This window comes from Hakea prostrata, chromosome 10, assembly GCF_041222555.1.
Source record: "Hakea prostrata isolate BN-2017 chromosome 10, UWA_Hpros_2, whole genome shotgun sequence".
NCBI classification, from domain to species: Eukaryota; Viridiplantae; Streptophyta; class Magnoliopsida; order Proteales; family Proteaceae; genus Hakea; species Hakea prostrata.
The window spans coordinates 34,609,150-34,636,152 of record NC_142609.1 but is presented as its reverse complement, the minus strand read 5'-3'; the positions used below and the strand labels follow the sequence as shown (position 1 = coordinate 34,636,152).

General features: G+C 35.6%; 1 non-coding gene across 1 annotated transcript; it reads left to right on the top strand.

Annotated features, from left to right (window-relative positions):
• The first annotated feature begins 15,613 nt into the window (after positions 1 to 15,613).
• On the top strand, positions 15,614 to 15,720 carry LOC149002619 (small nucleolar RNA R71). The gene has a single exon (XR_016170519.1). It is a non-coding gene; the product is annotated as a small nucleolar RNA R71 (small nucleolar RNA).
• The last annotated feature ends 11,283 nt before the right edge of the window (positions 15,721 to 27,003 follow it).

Here is a 27,003-nt window from a genome sequence, read left to right as displayed (position 1 = left end):
CCCCCATTCTGTTTTTGTAACTACCCCAGGTAATCATTTTGATCTTGGGCATTGGAGGATAATGAAGTGATGAGGGTGGTAATTGGAGGATCTCAGTAGATATAAAAATATGAGGTGGGAGGATAATGTGATGAGGGTGGTGATTTGAGAATCTCGGTAGATATGAAGGATGAGGTATGAAGATAATGGTGGTGATGTGGAGAATCATGGTTGATCTTGGTGATGTGGAGAATCCTGGTGGAAAATACCCCCCCCCCCCTCAAGTTGGAGCATGAAGGTTTCAAATGCCCAACTTGGAAAGTAAGGGAATTGCTCATAGCCTAGCACTTTAGTGAATAGATCAGCAAGTTGATCCTTGGAGGAGACTTTGCATGGATTGATGAGGCCTTCACTAAGATCTACGACTAAAACCCAGAGAACTGTACCTTCAATAGACACCTCAAAGCCTTATTTGTTCTCCTTGCAGTGTTCCTCTCCTTCTTGGATCTTCATACACCTTTGGCAACGATCCATTGAACTATTGCATCCTACTCGCAAGAGCACAAAGTCGACTAAATATAGATGTAAGAGGGATGTCGTTCTCACGAGGATTGAAAAAGAGTCAAAATATGTACTAACTTCAGAAACACCTTTGATTATCTAGTCAATTAAAACTGAGAATTAAGTATGATTAGCTACTGATTACACTAACAAAACACGAAGGATATAATGAAAGCACTAATGAAAAAACACTGAGCAAATCAACGAACCAAAATACTAGAGTTTCAATTTTGCCAAACATTTCATAAATTATCAATCCCTCCCCATCATACAATCAATTTACTCTCTACTCTTGCCAACAGGATTACTAAATTAGATCACCCCACCTATTACACTTGAGGGTCCCTAACACACCAAATCCCTTGTATTTTTTATGCATAGATGATCAATTCAATGCATTGCATGAAACATAGAGTCCCTAAACAATGTTGAATAAACTATCAAACCTGTTACACATTAGATGAAATTATGATTCGTCAACCCTAGGTCTATCATGCATTCTCCACTATTACATGTGTGAAAACATACCACAAATTCATGAATATTAGCTAGGTACTCAAATATTAAGAACAAAATTGAAGAAAGTGAAGACCAGAGGATTGAATTGCATGAAAAAGAGAAATCAATAAATTAATTCATGTAAGAATCCATCTACATTCTAGCAATAAAATTTTATAACATCATGAGGGAAGAGAAGAGAAACATCACTCTAGAGGAAGAAAGACTCCAGCCTAGGAAGCAGCTCCTCTGATACTTATTTGATACTCCTCTCACCTCAAAACGTCTCCAGGAGGTCCTCTTATATGAAATTCATCCCTTTGGCTCATGTGAAATCCCCTAGAATCCTAGCCCAATATCCCATTGGTTTCAGGATTACGGACCCGGAGCTTGAGTAGATGACAATTGTGGACCATACGAATCGAGCCCGGAAGTTCGAAAATGGAACCGAGAGATGTGGATGACCCAGAAGAAGACTCAACCACTCTATTGGAATTTGAGAGGAGAGAAAAGATTGGTCGAGAAGGCTTTAAAGGAAGGTTTTGGCACACCTGGAAACAAATAGTAGAAGACTTAAATATTAAGGTAAAGTACACCACTGATTAGGCCTTGGAATGAACTTTCTACCCTTTGAATTAATTTATTGATTTCTCCGGAATCGACCTTTGCATGTGAGAGATAGAGGGCAGATCGATCGGGCTTGTTGCACGAATGGTTCGACCACCACCCCTAGGTGTGGGGCAGATTCAGGATTTCTTGTTTAAAATCCTATTTTTTGGTTTCTACCTCTTATAAACACATTTGTTTATGTTAGAGTGGGGCTGAGGGCTTGGGAGAGGAGAAAGCCAAGAAGTTTGGAGGATTCTTTGCATGCGGTGAAGCATCAAAGCCCGAATCATCGGGATAGGAAGTGAAAAGGTAGGCAGTCATGAAACCCTCTTTTTTTCACCTAGCTTTTGATGGTATCTATTTTGCAATGAATGCTATGTGCTAGTTGTTGGTGTTATTGGATTGTATTGAATGCTTCATCTTACTTCCATTTGTGTCTCCCAACATATTTGAGAGTTAGTTTGTGCAAATCTTTGCATTAGAAAACATGTTGAACCTCCCTAAGATGCTTGTGGGCAAACACAAAGAGCCTAAATTGGTTCTTTTCTGTTGGGGGCTTGTTGGGATGATTGACTGGTGTTTTGGGGACCCGAATGTTGTTAAAATGAAGACCCCAGAGACCCATTTCGAGTTGTTTGAATTGGAGTGGAAATTGACCGATTTTGGTTACAGCCCTAGGGTGAGTGGTTGACCGGCCCTGGCTGGCTCGTCCAACCACCCCCTATGTTGGGTGTGTGTTTTGGCCCCCCTTAACCCCAATCGATTCCCGATTGTTGCTCATTTGATCTCTTATGTTTCTAGGGTCATTTTGGTCATTTTGGTTTGATGTCCCCGTTATATCAAACCCTAGTTGGAAGGGTATTGAGACCAAACGACCCGTGGTAGTAATGGGGATTCATGGGCGCTCAAGACCGGTAACCAACCCGTGAGAGGACAAGAATCACATTGTGGGGACCATTCATTGGTAGAGTTACATATGGATAGACTTGGGCTCATGGGCGCTCAAGACCGGTAACCAACCCATGAGGGGACATGAGAGCTTCCCATTTACCATATGTGGATAACCAATAGGGTTGATGAGTCCGTAGTCTGGGACTATGAGGACTCTAGTGTGAAGGATACCAGAAAGGATCCCGAGAGGGGAGGAATGGACGTATCTGATACTGACTTGATATGACTAAGTAGAAGACTTGCATTTGGCTAGGCTCAACCATGCGCCAATACTTATACCAATGGTGATGTGAGAGAGCGGTGACCTATACCCCCAACCATAGATTGTCCTGAGGGATGGAGGACCCACTACCAACTGGCGTTGTGATGAGATGAGACCTTCCTAAAGAAGTATGGTGCTATGATTTAAAGCATGTCTGCTAATAAAGACCAGCATCCTTAGAGTTAGATTCATGTTTGCATTGTTTGCCTCATATCATATTGCATTATGCTTTGCTTTATGATCCTACCATTTATGTTATTGTGGATTTAACCTGCTTTACTGGGTTTCTTTCAAGACTCACTCCTTTTGTACCCTATCTTTTGTTAGACTTCTCTACAGGTTCAGATTACTATGACGGTACGTACGAGGAAGACCAGGGTGAAGAGGTATATTTCCCACAAGGTGATAGCTGTTACGATGATTACTGTGAAGATCCCTCGAGTGGTCATGCTTTGTACCATGATTAGTCCATCTGTGGAGTGGAAGCGTCCTTGCCTAATCTCTGAAGTCTACACTTACAAGGACATTCTTTACAAAGTTGAAAACAATTTAGTTACTTCTATTACATCTTTTTGGGATTAGTTGTAATCTCTTTTCTTTCCTTTTTGAGCTACTTTTCCACTGTTTGGTAGAGTGAGTTTCCACCTCACTTTACTCCTTGACTTGACTTTATCTATTATCTTTTCGCACTCTGATGTTATATGATCTTTTCTTTCCTTATTTGGATCTCTCATTTATATTGGCACATTGATTATTTATGTTCATGATTATGTTATTGATTATGTGGGAGGATGATTTCCTCGATACTTTTTCTTTGGGCTGTGGATCACACACCCAGATATGCCAGTTAGGGTACCGGCTGGGGGGATGTGATAGTGAATGTGTGGACTTTATTGTTGGACTCTGTCCACTTATATTTTTATGCTAACTAGGGTTGTGGGTTAGCCCATTACCCTAGTGACCTTATATACACTTAGACCTAGGTACATGGTCAATAAGTGTCTAAATAAGTTGGCTAGTGGACCCTTGAATACTACTACCCTTTCGGTAGGGGTATTGAAGCCGAGTGACCATCCAAACCACCTATAGTATGAGACCTTATGACCTTGCAGTTGGCCTAGGGGTCATCCCTGACACGTGCCAATTCTCATACCAATAGTGATGTGAGAGAGAGGTGACCTAATCCCCATCCATGGTTTGATGTGACTTGACCCAACTACCGCGAAAAATCCAACAGACATGCCTGAGTGCCGTGAGGGAGAGTGGACTGAGACCACCTAGAGGAGGCTAATATATATATATATATATATATATACCTTAATGCGTGTCTACTATAGAGACTTTATTGTTAGAGTTAGGAGCATAATTGCATTCATATTCACTAACACGCATCATTATATTTATACATGGATTGTTTATGGAAATGTGCGATGAATGCATGGAATATGGTTATGTGACCCCCGAGTTTTATTGAACTCACTCCTTTATATATATATATATATATAATATATATATATATATATATATATATAATATATTATATATATATATATATATATATATATATATATATATATATATATATATATATATATATATATATATGTTTTTAGATCTTGTAATAAGATATCGGGATCCATTCAAATGGAGGATCCCACAAATGCTTTAGGGGGCTAGTGAGGAGATGGACCGCATGGAGATTCGTGCCAGTGCTTGGATTGCTCCTATGGAGCCAAGTACTACTAAAGGCCCAGTGTTGTCTTTGGAGATTTTGTCTTCCCTTGTAGCCCTTTGTTATGTTATTCAGATTGAACCCATAGAGAAAGATGAGGTCTTTTTTATGTGTCCAAATTGACATCATCACTCTCTTCACTAATGAAGAGCAACCACTTGTCTAAGGTCAAGAGGACTTATGAAGATGGAAATAATATCGACAAAGACTAATATAATACATGCATGGTGATGACCACATTAAAGCACAATTTGTCTTTCTCTTTTCTCTTTCTTTTCTCTTTCTTTTTATTATGAGCAAACTGCACCGGCACTCCAAAATGGAGGCTTTAACGCATTGACACCCCTCTTTATGTTTGAAAACACAAATACCCCAAAATTGGATTTTCATTGGACACATTAGTCCGATTTGTCACCGAAAACCATTAAATCACTATTTATTTACTTTTAATTCCAAAATTTTCCCTATCAAAATATAAAGGGAAAAAAAAAAAAAAAAAAAGATAAACAGTGATTTAACAGTTTTCAGTGACAAATTGGACTAATATGTCCAATGAAAATCTAATTTTGGGGTGTATTTTTCAAACATAAAGTGGGGTGTCAATGCTTTAAGGCCTCCATTTTTGGGTGCGAATGCAATTTGCTCTTTTTTTCTTTTTTTTTGGAGGGGGTATTCTCAAGGCATAACACCTCACCTAAGAAGCCACCCAAGGCATATCCTACACCTATAGCATGACTCTCAAATAATTATCTATTCAAGTGTTCATGAGGAAGAGGAAGATCTACTCACAATATTTTTAATCCTCACCATGTTTTTAACACTTGAATTCAGATCACACAACTTGGGGGAGTTGCCAATTATGAGATACTAACAAATACATCATGTACATCTCCATGAATTTATAGATGAAGTGAAATATGGTAGGGGTGGAACTAAATAGAAGAGAATATATTTTTCAAAGTTTTAGGTCAAGAAGAACGACCTCTACATATGCCTAGAAAAGTAGTACTTTTGTGAATTTCACTTCAAAAGGGGATTGAGGTGGATTCTAATATGTTGACTTAACAAGCAAGATTGCATGTCTCATTCAGATATCCCTAAGTGCACATGACTCAATAGCAAGGTTTTATGCTCAAAGGGTGGGTGACATCGTCAAGGTTAAAGTGATTCACATACTCTTTGAATGTCACATCCACCCAGCCAATACCCTAACTGCGATACCCAAGTGTGTGATCCATAGCCCCAAAGATCAGTTCATAGCAATCATCCTCCCACATTCACAATAATATAATCAAGAACAAAGCTTAATCAATGTTTAAATATTTTATAAATGAATAATCAAAGAATAGCTCTTAGAAAGATTTACAATTCAAATCAGAGTGCAAAAATAAGATACCAAATGAATAATCAGATTATAGAGTGTGGTGGGAAATCACTATATAACAACAGCGGAAAAGTTGAGCAATCTCAAAAGAAATTACAATTGAATCAAATCTAAGAATAAAACTAGACTAAACATAGGACTCTTCTAATCTAAAAAGAGTATGTCTAAACGTAAAGACTTAAGTATCCCAATGCCAACACACAAGCCCCAAAGTCTAGACTAATCCAAATTACATTCCACCATCACACTGGTAGTCTTCACCGTCGTAGTCATAACAGCCAGCACCTTGGGAACTGTATGAGTCATCCGGCACAGTCTCATAATACTGGTTCTCATAGTCATCAGTACCTGTAGAAAGATCTAACAAACATTGTCCAAAAGGAATGAGTTCAAAAGAACTTAGCAAGTAGTTCATTCACAAACAACCCATAATACATAATTTCAAAATATACAGGATGCAATATGATATGAGACAATTATGCAAGTATGCTTCTAACTCTATATATGTTGGTCACTAGTGGCAAACATGCTTTAAGATAAAACATCATACTCGTCTAGGTAGGTCTCAAATCACTCTCCCTCAACCGTCTCGGTATCTTGGGTTCTCCGATGGTAATTGGGTCATGCATCCCTCTCGGACATTCCATGTTTGGGGTTTAGGTCACCACCATTTATCTGAGTATTGGTGCATGTTAGGGTAAATATTAGCCCAATGCAAGTCATCTACTAAGTTACATCAACTTAATGTTAGATACTTCCATTCCTCGCCTCTCACGATCCTTTCCGGTATCCTTCCCCCTAGAGTCATCGTATCCTATGGCTCCGACCAACTCAGACTATGGACTCTTAACCCTATTGGTCATCCACAAATAATAAATGGGAAGCTCTCATGTCCTCTCATGGGTTGGTTACCGTTCTTGAGTGCCCACAAATCCCCATTGTTAGGATCATAGAACGGGAAAGGGGCAGACCAAGGTTCAAAGATAAAAACTGAAATCAAGGTCCAAGTTTAAGGTCTAACTATGGTCTCAATTTCCCTCCGATAGGGTCTGATATAACAGGGTATCCCTAGCCAAACACTGATAGACATGCCCTAGGTATTGTCAACCAGTAATCAGGGAAAGTGTCAAGGGGCACCATACGAAAGTGTCCCATGCCACCTCCACTGGTGTCCAAAGATAGAAATGCCAAAAGGGCACTCCCCATTCCCCAGTTACAACATAGGCAATCACATCTCAATTCAGTCAATCATAAGCATGACTGATAAGCCATTCACATGAGTAATAACCAATCATTCATATTCCATATAGATAAGAAAATCACATGAGTAATGTCCTACTATAGTTACAATGGTTACAGCAACAATTCAATTATAAACAAGTCCTAAAAACAGTAGTATGATCATGCAATTCAATTCCCATATGAGAAAACATGTATTTTAGGTTATTTGTAAATGAACATCCTTACCTTGATTGGATTTGTAAACTCCGGAGAAAGGTCAGAGGATAGGTCCAAAGTTACCAAAGAAACCCTAAACAAACATAGATTGGGCATTAAGAACAAACCCCCAAAGATTGGAGATCAAACTGATCAAAATTGGAAAAGTTGTTGTCACTGACTACTTTAGTCGGTCAAGGTTGGTCGCTTGGAGCGACCCAAGCTAAGTGACCAAGGTGCTTTTGTATGGACAAAAACTCTAGATTTTGATCGACAACTCATCTTTTGGGATTCGAAACACTCCAAAATTTCAAGGGAAGGTTACTAACAGTAAAAGAAAACTATCTAGCATGGTCTAGACATCTCATAAGGTTAATGGATAAGAGTTCCAATTAAATCATATAATAGGCTTTTACCGATATCAGTCCACAGATTCTACGGAAAGACTAGAGAGAACGGGAATTCACTCTAGGAAAGAAAGAACAATAGATCATAATCAAACACTATCATAGGAATGAATCTAACATGCAATAGAATTCAAGGTCTTCAAATGAATATTCATTCGTGAAGATTACCCTTTATTTCCCTTTAAAACCATCCTGTGTAGATTCACAAAGTAATAGAGTGAATGGGGATTCACTCTAAAACTACGGGGATTGAAGGAAAGCTCATAGAAATGGCATGAGACCTTCCTCATGATCACGGAGGTAAGTAGAAAACAATGAAAGAGTAAATCTAGCGAGAGTGTGAGTGATTACCAACCTTGAAGAAGGAGATTCAACAGAAGAACTTCGGCAAATGATTGAGGATCTTCCAAAGCTTCAAAGAGAGTGTTAGGAGGTACTTCCCACGTTCTTTAGAGGCTTTAGAGCATTATGGGACGAATTAGTTCGTAGATATGATAAATAGGGCTTTGAAAACCTAAATTCTCGAAAAGTGACAAAACAGTCCCTCCCCCCTTTGGTCGGTCAAGGTTGGTCGCTTGGAGCGACCAAGGCTGTTAGTAAGGCTAAAAACAAGTCTAGATTCTCCAAAAGCCACAAACTCCACTAGGACTTTTCCCAACTTAACAAAGGGTCTTACCTAGCATTTTAGGACCTTCCAAAGAGTGTCAAGCTAGGGCTCAAATCCATCAAACAAGCTCTTCCCCAACAAGCTACAACTTCTTCTCAAGGTCAAGTAGGGTATCCATAGAAGAAACTCCATCATCAGTCTCCACTTGCTCTAGGTCAAAATCAATGGATTCAACTGAGATGGCCCACAACTACCTTCTACCTTCACTTTGGGTCTTCAGACCTATAAGAATTAGAGTTTCGGATTAGGGTTTGGGCTGGATTTCACATTAAAGGTTTGAAAAGTTCATATTATTCAAAGCATTATAGGAGAATACAACTAACATGAAACGTTGAACAAGTCATGAAGTTTGAGTGTCATCATTTCCTTTTATTTTACTCTATAACTGGATGAGTAAGCTCTAACCACAAAATGGTTTTGAAAAAAAAATTTCTTTTGAAAATTTTTTGGTTTTGAAAATAGTGAGTATAATTCCCAAACAATATCCACCCTAACTCTAATATGAACATTGTCCTCAATGCGATGGAACAACAATTGAAGTGCATACAATGGGACAACCAAGTATAAAACCTTGCTATTGAGTTTAAATGAATGTCTAATTATAATTCTGGCAGCATCTTAGGCAACAAGATTTTAAATCAATGTCTAATTATAATTCTGCTTTGGTTTATATTGTTTCTCAGCTTGAGTTATGTGGTGTCAAACTCAATGATATGGAATTATTAGAGAAAACTTTATCCATCTTTCATGCCTCTAATATAGTATTGCAACAACAACACCGGCAACGTCAATTTGCCACATACTCTGAATTAATTTGTATGTCCTGACAACTGAGCAAACCAATGAACTGCTGCTAAAAAATCATGATCTTAGAACTGCTAGTTGAAAAGCATTGCCTGAAGCACATGCTAATTCTATGAAAAAATTTAGCCATTTTAAGGGCTTTGAGTGCAGGCAAGGATATAATCCTCTAAGGTGTGGCAGAAAATTTAACCGCCTTAGAAAATCAAACTTGGCCCAACGCATGGTAAAGGAAAGAAGCTAATGAAGGTGCCTAATGAAAACATTCGCTATCGTTGTGGCATGACTGGACACTAATCATGTATTTGTCATATGCCAAAACACTTTGTCAATCCATACCAGGCATCTTTAAAAGAATAAGGACAAGCATGGTGAATCTCATGCCATTGAAATTAGTCCTACTACCTTAACTACTGTTGAGGCCAACAATATCTCTATTGGTGGGATTTCTTTTGCTTCTGAAGTAGCAAAGACATCTTGGGATATAGCTGATTTCTTTGAGGACCTCACACCAGTTTGATCATGTATCAGTTTTATGATTATAATAATTTTGTTCCTAGTTATTTCTTATTTTGAATATTTTTATATTTTATTTTTCAATATGATTATTAATGAAATGCTTATGAAAATAATCTTTGTTACTTGTTAAAAAATTTATTTGATTATATAATTAATTTGCAAATTGTATGAAACTTGGCACCAGAAATTGTCAATATAAGTGCACATGATGAATACCGGGGGAAAAGATATGTGTGTTTGCTTGATAGCAAATCAACACATTCACTATTTCGTAATAAGTATATTCTTTCTTGAATGTGACATTACATCAGGCACATCAAGTCCTATTAAGATTATTGATGGTTTCAAAAATGTCACAATTGTTTTGTTGAATGATATCATCCTACATATTGAGAATGAATTTCTAAGCAATAGATCCAAAAGGAATCTACTTAGCTTCAAAGATGAATGCCGTAATGGGTATTAAATTAAAAATATTTATAAATAAAATAAGGAGTATCTTGGCATAACCTCTTATAAAATGGGCATGAAAATCATCCATGAGAAGCTAGAAGCTTCCTTTACGGGTTTGTATTGTATTATGATTAAAACAGTTGAAACCTACGTATCATGCCTTTGATACTGATAAATCTTGACGAATTTGGACTATGGCATGATCGCCTTGGTCATCAAGCACTACAACGACCTGTAGAATAATCCATAATATAAAAGGACATCCCTTAAAGGATACAAAGATATTATGATCCAAATATTATAACTTTGAAGCTTGTTCACCAGGAAATTTTATTCTTAAATCTTCTATATAAAAGTTAATCTTGAATTCCTTTTATATTTCTAGAGAATTCAGGGAGACTGTTGCATTCATACTCACAAGTGCACAAGGTCACCCAAGTAATATAAAGGTAAGAGGGATATTGTTCATAAAAAATAAAAATCAAATTACGTACCAACTTCAAAAACACTTATAATTATCTAGTGATCAAAACTAAGAATTAACTAATAATTATACTAAAAAAATCACAAAGGAAAATACCAAGCGAATCAATAAACAAAATTTCCAGAGTTCCGATTTCATTAAACATGTCATAAATTATTAATCCCCCCCCTTCTTACAATCAATTTACTCTCTACTCTTGTCGACAAGATTATTAAATTAGATCACTCCACCTATTACGCTTGAGAGTCCCTAACACATCAAATTTCTTCTACCTTTTATGCATAGAAAATCAATTCAATGCATTATATGAAACACATAATCCCTAAACAATGTCTTACCAAAAAAAATTCCCTAAACAATGTCAAACAAACCGTCTAGCCTATTACACGTTTGATGTAATTTATAATTCTTCAACCCTAGGTCTAGCAAAATATACCTTGAAATTCATGAATGTTGATCAAGCATTCAAACATTAAGAGCAAAATTAAAGAAAGCAAAGAGTAGAGGATTGTATTGCATGAAAGAGATAATCAATAAATAATTCACATAAGGATCCATCTACATTCTAGCAATGGAAGTTTAGAACATCATGAGAGAAGAAGAAGAAAAAGTTAAAGAAAACATCACTCTAGAGGAAGAAAAACTCTAGCCTGGGCAGCAGTTCGCCTAATACTCCTATGATGCTCATCTGAATGTCTCCAGCAGCTCCTCCTCTATAAAATTTGTCTCCATCCTTCAAAAAATGTCCCTTATGGCTGGAGTTTGCTCCCCTTTTATAAAGTGATTTTCTAAGTTACATGAGATATGATTCCTTGACTCAATCTAACTCAGTTTGAAACAAACTTTGAGTTTCTAATTTGACTCAACCAAGAAATTTGCTTACATGAGATATGATTCCTTGACTAAATCTAACACAGTTTGAAACAAACTTTGAGTTTCTAATCTGACTCAACCAAGAAATTTGCTTGCCTAGGTGACTTATAAAGAGGACTAATTTAGAGAACTCAAATGCACAATCCCACCATTGGATTTGAAGATCAAGAAGTCAAAAACAACTCGATCGGATGCCGGATGATCATCCGATGAAGGACTTGATTGAAATTGCACAAAGCACAATCAAAAACGGGATTTTTCCCTCTTCCTTCTCTAAAGAAGATTCTTTTTCTGTCTTTCCATATTTGATCAAGCTTCAAAACTCCACTAATTGCTCCAGCAAATAAATCCTAGTTGTTGAAGGAGTCCAAGTACTAAAATGATTCACTACAAGTACAAATAATAAATTTGAATCAGGATTTGCTAGGATAAATATAAATTACCAAAAATTACTTAAATTCAAGGAGAAAGCAACTGATGCTCATTTGCATGTGATATTGGGGTAAAATGATACATAACAGTTGCAAACACATAAAAATGTATCAGCTAAAATTTTCAAAAATAGTATGGATAAAATGAATTTTTCAAGTTATCTCCAACTTATGAGTTTACTAGTTCTCGAGCAAACATCAAGATCAGACAAACTCTCGTCTTAATTCAACATTCCATCTCATTCAAGTTCAACCATAATTTGAGAAGGATATAAATGAAGTTAAATAAGAGATGAGTATACAGATCACAAATCCAAACATTGACCCATGTGTGTATAGACCTTAACCAATCAAGTGTATGTATGTTTGGGATCCCAAATTCCTAGTCCAAGATCAATTCTCATATGTCCAACCTATCATCTCTCTCTCCATTAATGAATAGAAACCACTTATCCAAGGTCAATAAGACTTATGAAGGTGGAAGTAATGTAGAAAGGGGCCAGATGGATGAAAATACACATGGAGATGATAAAATTGAAGCACCATTTCTCTCTCTCTCTCTCTCTCTCTCTCTCTCTCTCTCTCTCTCTCTCTCTCTCTCTCTCTCTCTCTCTCTCTCTTCTACAAAACATATAACAATTTCAAACATTTTTCCTTTTTCATTCTCAAGGTGATAACACCTCTCCCAAGAAGCCTCCCAAGACATCTCCTACATCGTAACATGGCCCTCAAATACTTATTGACCAAGCGTTGTGTTGGCCTTTGTCCCTAAGCCCTAATCGTGCAATGTTAACCCAATCAAAATTCAAAAAGCTCACTTAGTGGCATTAACTATGGAGATCCGCAAATGCAAGGAAGATTTACTCACCATGCTTTTAACATTCCAAGCTACCTCCAATGTATTCAAGGGATCACACAACTTGGGAGAGTCGCCAATGAGATATTAACACATACACCATGTACATCTCCATGAAATAATACATGAAGTAAAGCATGGTAAAGGTGGAACAAAATAGAAGATAATATATTTTTCAAAATTTTAGCTCAGGAAGAATGGCCTCTATCCTATCCCTGAACAAGTCATACTCTTGAGAATTGCCTCAAGAGGGCATTCAAGGTGAATCTAATATGTTAACTGAACAAGAAAGATTGCATGTCTCATTCGGCTATCTCTAAGTGCACATGACTAAATAGCAAAGTGTGGTGCTCAAAGGTTGGCCCACATAGTCAAGGTTCAAATGGTTCACATACTCATCTGATGTTCATCCAAATTCATATTATTTAGGAATTATAGGAGAACATAACTAAAACATGAAACACTAAACAAGACTAGAGATTCAAATGTCATCAGTTCCTTCTATTGTACTCTACTAACTAGACAAGTAAGCTCCAACCGCAAAGAGTTTTGAAAAAATCTAAAAAATTCTACTTTTGAACAAAAAAAATTCAACATAGTGAGTATAATCCCAAAAGAATAATCTCAAATATCTACCCCCAACTTTAATATGAGCATTGTCCTCAATGCAACAAAGAAAACAATAGAATTAAAGTGCATACAATGAGACAAGCTATAAATAAGATATCAAGTAGGGTTAGGATACTCCCCTAATCCATAGCTTTAGGTGTAATGTAGTCCAAATTCACTCTCTTCTCCTCATTCCCTTAAAAAAAATCGAAAGAGGAAAAAAATAGCAACTTAAAAAAGTAGAAGGAAAAATAACATAAAGAAAACTAGAAAACTTGGGTTGCTTTCCATACAGTGCTTGCGCTATAGTTCATAGCCGAACTACCCCCAACTTTAGGTCAAAGATAAGAGTGAGTTCTAGGGGTCGAAGCCACTTCCAAAGTGATGATTAGGTTACTAGCCATGGTCCTCAATAGAGGTTTGGGTTTTGACCCTCCCTTCATTAGTTCAGATAAGCAAGGTGCAAGCTACCTGGTAAAGGGCTTAACTAAATTTAACTCATGCAAATTTTGTTTGCACCTCTTCTAATTTATACTCACATACCATCTCCAAGGGGTCATGGTCTATCAATGCTTGGGGTAGGGATTTAGTAAAATCCAGTCTAAAACAGTTCATATACACATTAGGGTGTGGTATTGCCTTAGAAACATTAAATGTACCACTTGTATCTCCTAACCTAAATGTAAAATTTCCCCTTTTGTACATCAATCAAAGATCTTCCCGTGTCTAAGAATGGTCGTCCCAAAATAATGGGAATCTCAAAATCCTCTTCCATCTCAAGTACCATAAAATCAATGAAAAAAATAAATTTATCAACTTTCACTAGCACATCTTCTAAATTTCCCATGGGTACCTGATGGATCGATCCACCAATAAAAGGGATATCATAGTTGGCTTAACTTCCTCAATTCCAAACTTCTCCATACACAAAATAAGGCAATAAATTATTGAAGTTTCTAAATCACATAAAGTGTTATTAAATGAAATATCACTAATCTAGCAAGGTATAGTGAATTCCCTATATCTTTCATTTTTTTGTGGACTATTATGTTGAAGGAGCGTTGAGCACCCCTCATTCAACTTGATAGTCGCATAATCTTCAAGTCTCCTCTTCTTCGCAATGATCTCCTTCAAGAATTTTGCATAGCTCGACATTTGAAAAATTGCATCTACAAAAGGAATGTTAATTCTAAGTTTCTTGAAGACATCTAAAAATTTGAGGAATTGTTAGTCCTCATTCTTCTCAACAAACCTATCAAAAAAATGAATAAAGAAATATCATATGGGGGGTTGGGGGTAGAAGCATTTGAATAGATAGGTTTAGAGTTATCCTGTTTCTTTGGCTGCTTTTTTTCTACCTCCTCCACTACTAAATTAGTAGTGTTTATTTCTCCACCACTTTTCAATGTGATGGCTTGTACTCTCTCTGCTTGGTTTTGTACGGTGTCCTTGACAGATCTCCTTACAGACGTTCAACAATCTGTTTGGGGAGTTGACGTATTTGCTTCTCTGAATTATGTATAGATGCCTCACATCCACATTCTTCGTAAACTCAGTAGAAATCTTTGCCATTTGTATCATCATCTCTTCCAAATGATTATTAGGGGGCAGGGCCTTTGGTTCTTATCTTTGCTGCCGTTGATCGTTCCATACAAAATTTGGGTAGTTTCTCCATCTTGGATTATAAGTATTGTTGTAGGTGGTTACCTTGAGAATTCATGCCAATATTATCAGAAACAAAATTAGCAACTTTTGAAAATTTATTAGAATATACATCAGAATCATGGCTAGCACTACTCATATCATAAGAAACTCTCTGGGTTTTAGAGACAATCAAATTTTCCATTCTTCTCCCAAGGGCATCGAGCTTTTCTTTAATTGCAATCATGGTGCATGTCAACCTCATGTACCCCTGCAACTCTACCTCTTGGTTGTCTATCAAATGGCCATTGATAGGAGTTAGTTGCCATCTCATCTACAAATTCATAGACCTCATTTAATTCTTGGTTATGGATTGACCCTCCGATGGCTGCATCAAGGATGGCCTTGAATTGCTCTTTCAACCTATTGTAGAAAACCTGTATGATCATCCATTGAGGAAGACCATGGTGTGGGCATCTCCACAAGTATTCTTTGAAATGCTCCCATGCCTCATCTAAAGACTCTCCTTCATCCTACACAAAAGTAATAATGTCATTATGCAATTTAGCAAATTTAACAAGGGAAAAAAATTTTAAAAAACTTTTATACTAAAGAATCCCAATCCTAATTGAATCCGAGGGTAGGAACTGTAGCCATGTTGTCGCTTTGTCACACAAAGAGAAAGGGAAAAGTCTTAGAAGGATGGTGTCTTCACTAACTCCATTGTACTTTGACAATATCACAAAATTTTCTGGGAATGCCTCTAGGTGTGGATTAGGGTCTTCACTGGCCAATCCATAAAATTGCATTGCATTTTGAAGCATCTAAATAAAAGCAGGTTTTAATTTGAAATTGTTCGCAGTGATTGCAGGCCTTCTAACGATTTACTCTGACAGGAAGTTCTATGTTGTCTCTCAAAGTCTTGCTAGGTGTTCCTGGTGCTAGGTTTTGCAGTCCATTATCTGTGAAGTCATTGTTCAAGGTGTTTTGATCTCCCATTGCTTGTTCAAAACTAGGTGCTTTGATAACAACTTCAATAGCTTTCAGTAACGCACTATCTAGACCTGAAAAATAAGAGAAAACAAGAAGTAAAATGAATTAAAGAGAAACAAATTAGAACAAAGCAAAATCTAAAAAATTATATTCAATAATTAAAACAAACTGAACTATGACTAACACACAAAAAAAAAAAATCAAATCTAAAATTCCAGAAAAATATTCAAACCCATACAGCAGCAACAAAAAGAAAGAAGAAAAACACATTAAAATAAAAACCGGAATTTTAATGAACTAAGAACTAGATGAATGAAGCATAGTTTCAGTTGATAGAAATTTTAACGCTCATCCATCTGCGACAATAGCACAAAAAACTTGTTGTGTTCGTATTGCCAAGTGCACTAGGTCACCCAAGTAATATAGAGGTAAGAGGGATATCGTTCCGACAAGATTTGAAAAGAATCAAATTACATATCAACTTAAAAAAGACTTATAATTATCTAATGAAAACTGATAATTAACTAATGATTATACTAACAAAATCGATCGCAAAGGAAAATACTAAGCAAATTAATTTAACGAAATTATTAAAGTTTTGATTTCACCAAGCATGTCATAAATTAACAATCCCTCCCCTTCATACAATCAATTTACTCTCTAGTCTTGCCAACACAATTAATAATTAGATCACCCCACCTACCACGCTTAAAAGTCCCTAACACACCAAATCCCTTCTACAATTTTATGCATAGAAGATCAAATCAATGCATTGCATGAAATACAAAATCCCTAAACAATGTTGAAAAAATCATCTAACCTGCTATGCATTAGATGTAATTTATCATTCTTCAACCCGAGGTCTAGCATGCATTCTCCACTATTACATGTATGAAAACATACCACGAAATAAGTGAATGTTGATCAGGCATTCAGACATTAAGTACAAAATTGAAGAAAATGAAGAGTAGAAGATTGTATTGCATGAAAGAGATAAATCAATAAATTAATTTATAAAAGGATCCATCTACACTCTAGCAATGGAAGTTTAGAACATCATGAGAGAAGAAGAAGAAGAAGAAGAAGAAGAAGTTAAGGAAAACATCACTCTAGAGGAAGAAAAACTCCAGCCTGAGCAGCAACTCGCCTGATACTCCTATGATGCTCATCTGAATGTCTCTAGCAACTCCTCCTCTATGAAATTCATCTCCATCCTTTTAAAAACATCCCTTATGGCTGAAGTTTACTCCCCTTGTATAAAGTGATTTTCTAAGTTACATGAAATACGATTCTTTGACTCAATATAACACAATTTGAAACAAACTCTGAGTTCCTAATCTGACTCAACCAAGAAATTTGCTTTCTTAGGTGACTGATTCGGAGAACTCAATGCACATTCCCACCATTGGATTTGAAGATCAAGAAGTCATGAAGCTCCTATCCAAAACACAACTCGATTGGACGTTGGATGATCATCCGATGAAGGACTTGATCGAAACTAGACAAAGCACAGTCAAAACCAGGATTTTTCACTCTTCCTTCTCTAAAGAGGATTCTTTTTCTCTTTTTCCATCTTTGATCAAGCTTCAAACTCCACTAATTGCTCCAGCAAATCCTAGTTGTTGAAGGATTTCAAGTACTAAGATAATTGACTACAAGTAAAAATAATAAATTTGAATAAGGATTTGCTAAGATAAATACAAATTACCAAAAATTACTTAAATTCAAGGAGAAAGCAGTTGATGCTCATTTTCATGCGATATTGGGGTAAAATGGTACCAAACAATTGCGAACACATGAAAATATATCCGCTAAAATTTTCAAAATAGTATGTTTCAAAATAGTATGTGTAAAACGAATTTATCAGTGATATTTGTGGACCAATCCAACCACTTAGTGGACTATTTGGATATTTTATAGTCTTAGTGGACACATCCTGTAAATGGTCCAATGTTTTGCCTATTATCTATGCGCAATGTTAATTTTGCACCATTACTTGAGTAAATTATAATGTTATGGCACATTTTCCTGATTATCCAATCAAGAGCATGATGGATAATGCTAGTGAATTTATGTCAAAGAGTTTTGATGCTTATTGTGTTTCACTCAACATCGAAATTGGATATCCGTTCCCACATATTTATATTCAAAATGGATTGGTTGAATCATTGATTAAACGCACCCAAATTATTGCTCGTACTCTATTATTGAGAACAAATCTCAATGCTTTAACATGGGGTCATTTGGTTTTACATGCAACAACACTAACTAGATTGTGCCCTACTGCTAGTCCCTTATATCTCTCCTTCAGATGGTTCTTGGTTATAAACCTGATATTTCACTTTTACACACCTTTAGTTGAGTTGTACAGGTGCTTGTAGCACCATAAAAAAGGACTAAAATGGGTCCCTAATGCCGGTTGGCCATTTATGTTGGTTTTGATTGACCATCCATTATTAGGTTTTTGGAACCGCTTAGTAGTGACCTTTTTACTGCTAGATTCGTAGATTGTCATTTTGATAAGACAGTGTTTCCCTCAATTTGGACACCTATGAATCCCATAGTTGCAAATTAAAAGTTAGTTGAGGATATTTCTTGGGACACAATGAATTTATCTGGATTAGATCCAAGGACTCCTGAATGTGAAAATGAGGTACAACATAAAATTCATTTTACATGCTCTAGCTAATAGACTTCCTAATGCATTTAATGATGCTACTAAGAAAACAAAGTCTCATATTCCAACTATGAATGCTCCAGCTAGGATGGTTGTTCCTAAAGGATGGACTGAAATTAATCAAAATCCCTATGCTTCACAGGATAGACTGAAATTAATAAAAATCCCTACGCTTGAAGCATAGTAAACAGACAAGATCAAAGGACATTGTTCCTCAGAATCAAAGGGAAATAATAAGGAATCTGATCTAGAAGAGCTTAGTATTGTGCCTACTCCCAAAGAGCTTATTGCCCCTGAAGCAGTACTAACCAATGCAAAGATCGCCAACCCCGAGAATACTAAGAATTCCATCACATATCCTAATGAGATTTGGGATCATAATGAAATCATTATTGATGATAGCTTTGCATTCTCAGTTGCTTAGAAAGTTACGAAAGATGATTATGAGTCACAATATATTATTGAAAGTCATCAAAAGGAAGATTGGCCTAAGTGGGAGGGAGCAATTAAGGTTGAATTAGGTTCCTGACCCAAACAAAAGTTTTTGGGCCCATAACTCGAATCCCAGATAATATAAATCTCGTTGGATATAAATGGGTATTTGTCTATAAACGAAATGAGAAAAATGAGGTTGTGATATATAAAGCTCGACTCATTGCCCAAGGGTTTTCTTTGAGACCTGGGATTGATTATATTGAAACATATTTATCTATGATGGATATGATTATGTTTCGTTTCCTATTAGCCTCATATTATTTGAAAAATCGGAAATGCATCTTATGGACGAGACAACAAGGACACCGACCGAAAATGAAAACAGAGGCAAAAGCGGCAACACCCCCGCAACACCAAAAAGCGCAAAGACCCAAACAACAGCCCAAGGGACAACGCAAGGAACCAGCCAGGAAGACAAGAAGATCCATGGAGCATCAAGAAATCGAAACAAATTATAGCAGTATATGATGATAGAATTGATGGAACCCAAAGAGTAGCAAAATGTTGAGTATGAAAGGAGTTAAGTAAAGATTGGGAAACCAAACTGTCTTAGTCAGAACGAGTAAAACAAAGAAATTTATCCACAACACAAATGAAGATATCACGTAATAGGAAGGCTCCTTAAGCACTCCTAGATGAGGTCTCTAGATCCCCAAAGGATCATTCGTCCAGAGAATCAATGAAGAGATACTGGCATGAAGTACCATCCAAGCAATAGGGTTTTGATGTTCTTGACCAATGTACTAGACTAGATTTGCTCTGGTATCTTAGCATGTTCATTTGAGCCAACTGAAGCACAGGTGTCAAACTTATTTTCCATTATCACTAGGGAACCATAGATTTGGGATTATATTATTCCAAGGATGCCACTACTTCTAGTTTAGTGGGATATGTTGATGTTGGATATAAATCTTATCCACATAACGCTCGTTCTCAAACCGGTTATTTATTTTGTTATAACGATACTACAAATTCTTGGCATTTAATTAAGCAATCACTAATAGCTACATCTTCTTATCACTCTGAGATTTTGCTTTATATGATATTTGAAAAGAGTTTGCTTAAGGTCTGTTATAACACATATCCATAATTCTTATTGTTTAACATCGGTTATAGATTCTCCTACTATAATTTATGAAGATATGCTACTTGTACTGCACAAGTTAGGAGAGGATACAATAAAGGTGATAGGACCAATTACATCTTGCCAAAAATTTTCTATCCTCATGAACTCTAAGATAGTTGACAAATTAGTGTTTAACAGATTCAATCCATAAATAATTTTGTAGATCTTTTTACCAAAGCATTGCGAACATCAATTTTTGAGAGATTAGAAGATGTCATTGGTATGAGGCAAGTACATAAGATGCAAGATTAATTAGCCCCAACAGTGGCTATATGGTTTAATAAAGCAGAGATATTATGAACTATCATTTATACTTTTTTTTTTTTTTGTCCGGTTTTTATACAACTACGTTTTCTAGCTTAAATTTTGTAATGAGGTAGATGTTATCATCAGGAGGAGTAAAATACATGCTGCACTCTTTTTTTTCTTTACTAAGGTTTGGTGCCATTGGGTTTTCCTGGATATTACGAGACAACTAACAATACGTATTATTTATAATTGTTTATTGTTTTTTCCTCATTAAGATTTTTTTCCATGGCATTTTTTTTCTTTAGTAAGGTTTTAACAAGCTACATTATTTGTTAATGGACATCCAATAAGGAGTGTGATAAATAACATTAATTATGAATATCCATCACTTCCCAAAGAGTTAATACCAAAAAGGTGTAACTTCCAACTAAAGATTTCAACTACCTCAACATGCAATCTTAGTGATCTATATTTCCATTTAATGCACCTTCTATCATGGGCAGAAATCTATCTTTTCATACCAAATGTAAGAATTAATTTGAATATCATATATTGTATTTTCTTATTGACTCTTATATTTTCATTTCAAAGATATCTTTATTTCTACTATAAATGTGTAATGCACACAACTCAATAAAGAGAGCAATTAATCTTTATCTATTTTTCTTCCTTACCTCCAAGGCTCCAATATATCTTCTCAAGGAATCCTTAAGTTTTACAATAAGGACTATGTTATAAATAATATTGATTGTGAATATCCATCACCCCCAAATAGACAATACTTTCAATTGAAGATTTCAACCACCTTAGCATGCAATCTTGGTGATTCACATTCCCATCTTAATTGAAAATCACAATGATCTAAACACACAATGTTGGTAGTCAATATTTCCATTCTATATATGCACCTTCTATCTTGGGCGGCAATATATCTTTCCATATCAAGAACATTCTTATTGTGTGCAAGAATCATATATTGTATTTCTTTGTAAACTCTGATATTTCCATATCAGAGAATATGCTAGTTCTACTATAAATTTATAATGCATTCAACTCAATGAATAGTTTGACTGATCTTGTTCTAGTTTTTTTCTTTGGCTCTAATATATTCTCTTTATTTTATGACACGTTATTAGCATGATTCCACTCGAAGTAATTGTGTTCTAAGCACAACTCTGTCGAAGTAATTATGTACGACTCCACTCCAAGTAATTGTGTTTTGAGGTAAATTTTCATATTGGTTTTTATGTTCAAATTCATTATTTCAAATATTAGAAGATGCACATATTATTTAATGTTTACATGAAATTTAATTTTATATTTTATTCCTCTTTGAGATTAGCTTACATCATGTCAAATCTTATGAAATTTGAATTTGCGGCCCTTGATATAACAAGCAAGAATTACTTGTCATGAGTCTTTGATGCTGAGATCCACTTTGACGCTAAAGGTCTTGGAAATGTAATTATGAAAGAAAAATATGCATTCAATCAAGATAAGGCGAAGGCCATGATTTTTCTTCGCCATCATTTCCATGAAGGATTGAAAGCAAAATATTTGACTATAAAAGATCCAGTTGAATTGTGGATTAATTTAAAAGAAATGTATGACCATCAAAAGACGGTAATCCTACTTAAAGCTTGCTATGAATGGATACACTTGAGGTTGCAAGATTTTAAAACTGTAATTGAGTACAATTCTGCAATTTTTAAAATTAGTTCTCAATTGAAATTACGTGAAGAAAATATTATTGATGAGGACTTATTAGAAAAAATCTTTTCAACTTTTCATGCTTCAAATGTGCTATTACAACAGCAATATCATGAAAAGGGTTTTAAGAAGTACTATGAATTGATCTCATTCCTTCATGTGGCTGAATAAGAATAATGAATTATAATGAAAAATCATAAAGCCCGTCCTACTGGTTCTGCTCCATTCCCTAAAGCGAATGCAGCAATTCACGAGAAGCATGAAAGAAGACAAAATTATAATCGTGGACATGGATTTGGATGTGGACGTGGACGAGAAAAAAGACAAAATAATTATCCTCCTCATGATGAAAATAAACAAGAGAAACATAAGGATTCTGAAAGTAATTCTTCAAAGAGTAAAGATAATGTTTGTTATCAATGTGGAATGAAAGACCATTGGTTGCGTGTTTATCGTACTCCAAAATATTTTGTCAAGGTTTATCAAGCTTCAATAAAAAAAAATAAAGAAAATAATGTGTAAATGAATTTGACTTTCCAAAATAAGGGTATTGAAGCAAATTTTGCTTATAAAGAAGATGATTTTGATGGTCTCATAGACATTACACATCTAAATGCTGCAGACTTCTTTGAAGACAATATTTGATGATTGGGTTATGTTATTTGGATTCTTTTTGTTACTTGGGTTCAAATAAAATTGATGTTATGTTTTCAATTAGTTTTTTTCCCTTTTAGTTTTATTCATTTTTTTATGATTTTCTACATTTTTTTTTAATGTATTCCGTTTCATTTCAATGAAGAATATGGATGTCCCTCAATTTTCAATTGGATCCAAGATTAGGGAAGACAATACATGCCTCATAGATAGTGCTACGACGCATATTATACTAAGAGATAAAAAATATTTTTCTTATTTGAATATGGAAGAAGCCAAAGTTCATACAATAACTGGTAGTACAAAATTGATTAAAGGTTCTGGAAGAGTTAATTTATTATTGGAACCAAATTGGTAAAAAATGATGCATTATTTTGTAGTAAGTCTCAAAAAACTTATTAAGTTTCAAAGACATTTGTCAAAATGGCTATCATATTGAGACTGCATATGATGGTAAAACCGAATATCTTTGTATTACTACAAAAGTGACAAGTAGAAAATATATTTTGGAAAAAATACTTATTTTTTCTTTCAGTTTGTACTATACAAATATTCGCATGGTTGAAATACATGCTTCGGTGAATCAAGGAATATTGATTCCAATAGCTTTATTATTTGGCATGACCGGTTGGGCCATCTCGGGTCGAATATGATATGAAAAATTATTGAAAATTCACATAGTCATCCATTGAAGAACCAGAAGATTCTTCAATTCAATGAATTTTCTTGTGTTGCTTGTTCTCAAAGGAAGCTTATTACTAAACCATCACCAGCTAAAGTTGAATTTGAATCCCCTGCATTTTCGAAAGGTATACAGGGTGATATATGTGAACCCATCCAACCATCATGTGGACCATTTAGATATTATACAGTTTTATTAGATGCATCTACAAGATGGTCACATTTATGTTTATTATCAACTCGCAATTTGGCATTTGCAAGACTATTTGCTCAAATAATTAGATTAAGAGCACAATTTCCAAATTATACAATAAAGACAATCCGTCTTGATAATGCTGGTGGATTTACATCTCAAGCTTTAAATGATTATTGTATATCAACTGGAATCACAGTTGAACAGCCTATTGCTCATGTTCATACCCAAAATAGTCAGGCAGAATCATTTATTAAACATCTCCAATTAATATCTAGACCATTACTTATGAGAACAAAACTCCCTATGTCGGCATGGGGATATGCTATTTTATATGCAGCATCACTTGTATGCAGTAGGCTGACAAGTTATCATAAACTCTCTCCATTACAATTGGCTTATGGTCAGGAACCAAATATTTACCATTTTAGAATATTTTGTTGTGCTGTTTATGTTCCAATTGCTCTACTACAACGCACAAAGATGGGTCTCCAAAGAAAGTTGGGAATATATGTTGGATATGAATCTCCCTCTATAATTCAATATCTAGAACCAATGACAAGAGATTCAGTTAAAGCAAGATTTGTTGATTGTCATTTTGATGAATCAGTTTTTCCAACATTAGGGGGAGAAACCAAATAGTTAAAAAAAGAGATTGATTGGAATGCATTATCTTTATCTCATTTAAATCCTCGCACTAAGAAATGTGAACTTGAAGTTCAAAAGATAATTCATTTACAAAGTATTGCGAATTAGCTGCCAGATGCTCTTACTAACTTGCCAAAAATTACTAAATCTTATATTCCGGCTGTGAATGCTCCAATTCAAATTGATATCCCTGTAAGACAATTTATTAGTGAAAATGAGACTAAACCACATTTAAAACATGAAAGACCAATCGGTTCTAAGGATAAAAATCCTAGAAAAATAAAGGGAGCAAATTATCAAGATGGATATAATATGGAGACAATCGATCATGAAAATCCTGAAGGCATAACTTTCCATAAAACCTTAGAAGAGTTTAAGTACCTGAAAATAATGAAGAGATCTCGATTAGTTATGTCACTATAGGAAAAAGATTGAACCGAAAAAATATAGTTGTCGATAACATCTTTGTGTATAATGCTTCGGTTGAAATAATGAAACAAGACGAGGATCTTGAACCTAAATCCATGGATGAATGTAAACAAATAAATGATTGGTCAAAATGGAAAGACGCAATTCAAGTGGAACTGAATTCACTTAAAAAACGTAAAGTTTTTGGACCTATAGTCCAAACACCTGAAGGTGTAAAGCCAATGGGGGTACAAATGGGTTTTTTGCAAAAAAAAATGAGAAAAATGAAGTCGTAAGATATAAAGCATGACTTGTAGCACAAGGATTTTCTCAAAGGCCTGGCATTGTTCAGATATCTTATTAGTCTGGTAGTACCTAAAAAACTTGACATGCATCTAATGGATGTTGTAACTGTCACACCCCACCCGTCGGTATCGGTTATGCCAAACAACCCGTGGGTGCGATCCGTCACAGGATTCATGATCTTACCATCAATAATAATAAATGCAAGAAATAGAAAATCAAGAGCAAGAGCAAGTTCAATAATTAATTAAAAAAAAAAGATTACATTAACCCCAATAATCCAAGAATGAATCAAAGAAAAGAATCAAATTTCAAAAGTTATCGAGTTCAGTAGCAGAAATAATAAACTAAATCAGTTTCTTTCTAGTAGCTTTCTCTAAAGCCAAAGTCTGCTTTTCTAAATTACCAAGAAAGGGGGTTCTCCAGTTCTTCTCCAAAGACTTCTCAAAATGTTTGACAAACTGCCTTCTTCTGCCACCAGTGGGTGTTGTAAGAGCACTTCAAGCATTTGTAGGAGGCTTCATGGAAAACATCTCCGTCTCCCACTGACGATACCACATCTTCATAGAAGATGTTGCACTCACGTGTAACTTCTCCTGATTCCGTCACACTACCATCTATACAATATAATATAACATACAAAGAAAGGAATGAGTTCTGACGAACTTAGTAAGGATAACACATTTCTCATACATATGACAACATATCCAGATAAGCATACATTAAATGAATGATATGCAAGAATATGAATGCTACTAAGATCTAACTATGCAAGTCTCTAGTCAATTGACATGCTTTAAGATATATCACCAGCCCTCCTCTCGATAGGTCTAGTCACTCTAATCCCTCATGAACTGGTTACCTCAGTTGGGATCCCGGGTAAAGGGGTTCGTCCTCATCAATCAACCATGGCTAGGGTTTAGGTCAACACTCTCTTACCACGACCATTGGCATGAGTACTGGCGCATGTTGAGGTTTCTAATCCAATGCAAAGTCATACAATAACATACTACATGAAGTCCAAATACTCCCCCTATGGCACCAACCAACTCGGTTCAGTATCCTTCTCAACGTAGGAAAGAGAACCCTCACGGACTGGCTACCGTTGTTGGACTCTATTCCCTAACCCTATGGTCATCTATATTGTTGGGGGGAATGCTCTCATGACCCCTCACGACTCCCTGGTCGCTCCTTGGATGTCCATGAGTCCAAACCCTAACATATGCAACTCTACCATTGTATGATCAACATTATATCACTGAGTTTCTACACGGACTGGTTACCGTTGTAGGATGAAACAAAGTCACATCACTATTATCACGGGTCATTCGATTTCAATTCCCCTACTGAAAGTGTAGTAGCATGTAAAGGTACCTAACCATCCAATCTAGACTCCCTAAGTATGTCATCCAGCAATCATGATAGTGTTGGGGGCATCACTGAGCATGTGTCCCATACCACAGCCCTTTGATATCCCAAGCAATGGATACCATTCCATCATAACTACATCACATCATTCATCATTAAATCATAATCATTCAGTCTATATCTCATTGTAATAAAATATATAAAAACATCATATACAGAGCATACATTCAACATTAATTCATGACATGTACATCTACAGCAAGTTAATTACATGAACAATGGATAATGTAAAAAATATACCATTTATCATATAACATGTCATTGTAAATTAAAAAAAAAAAAAA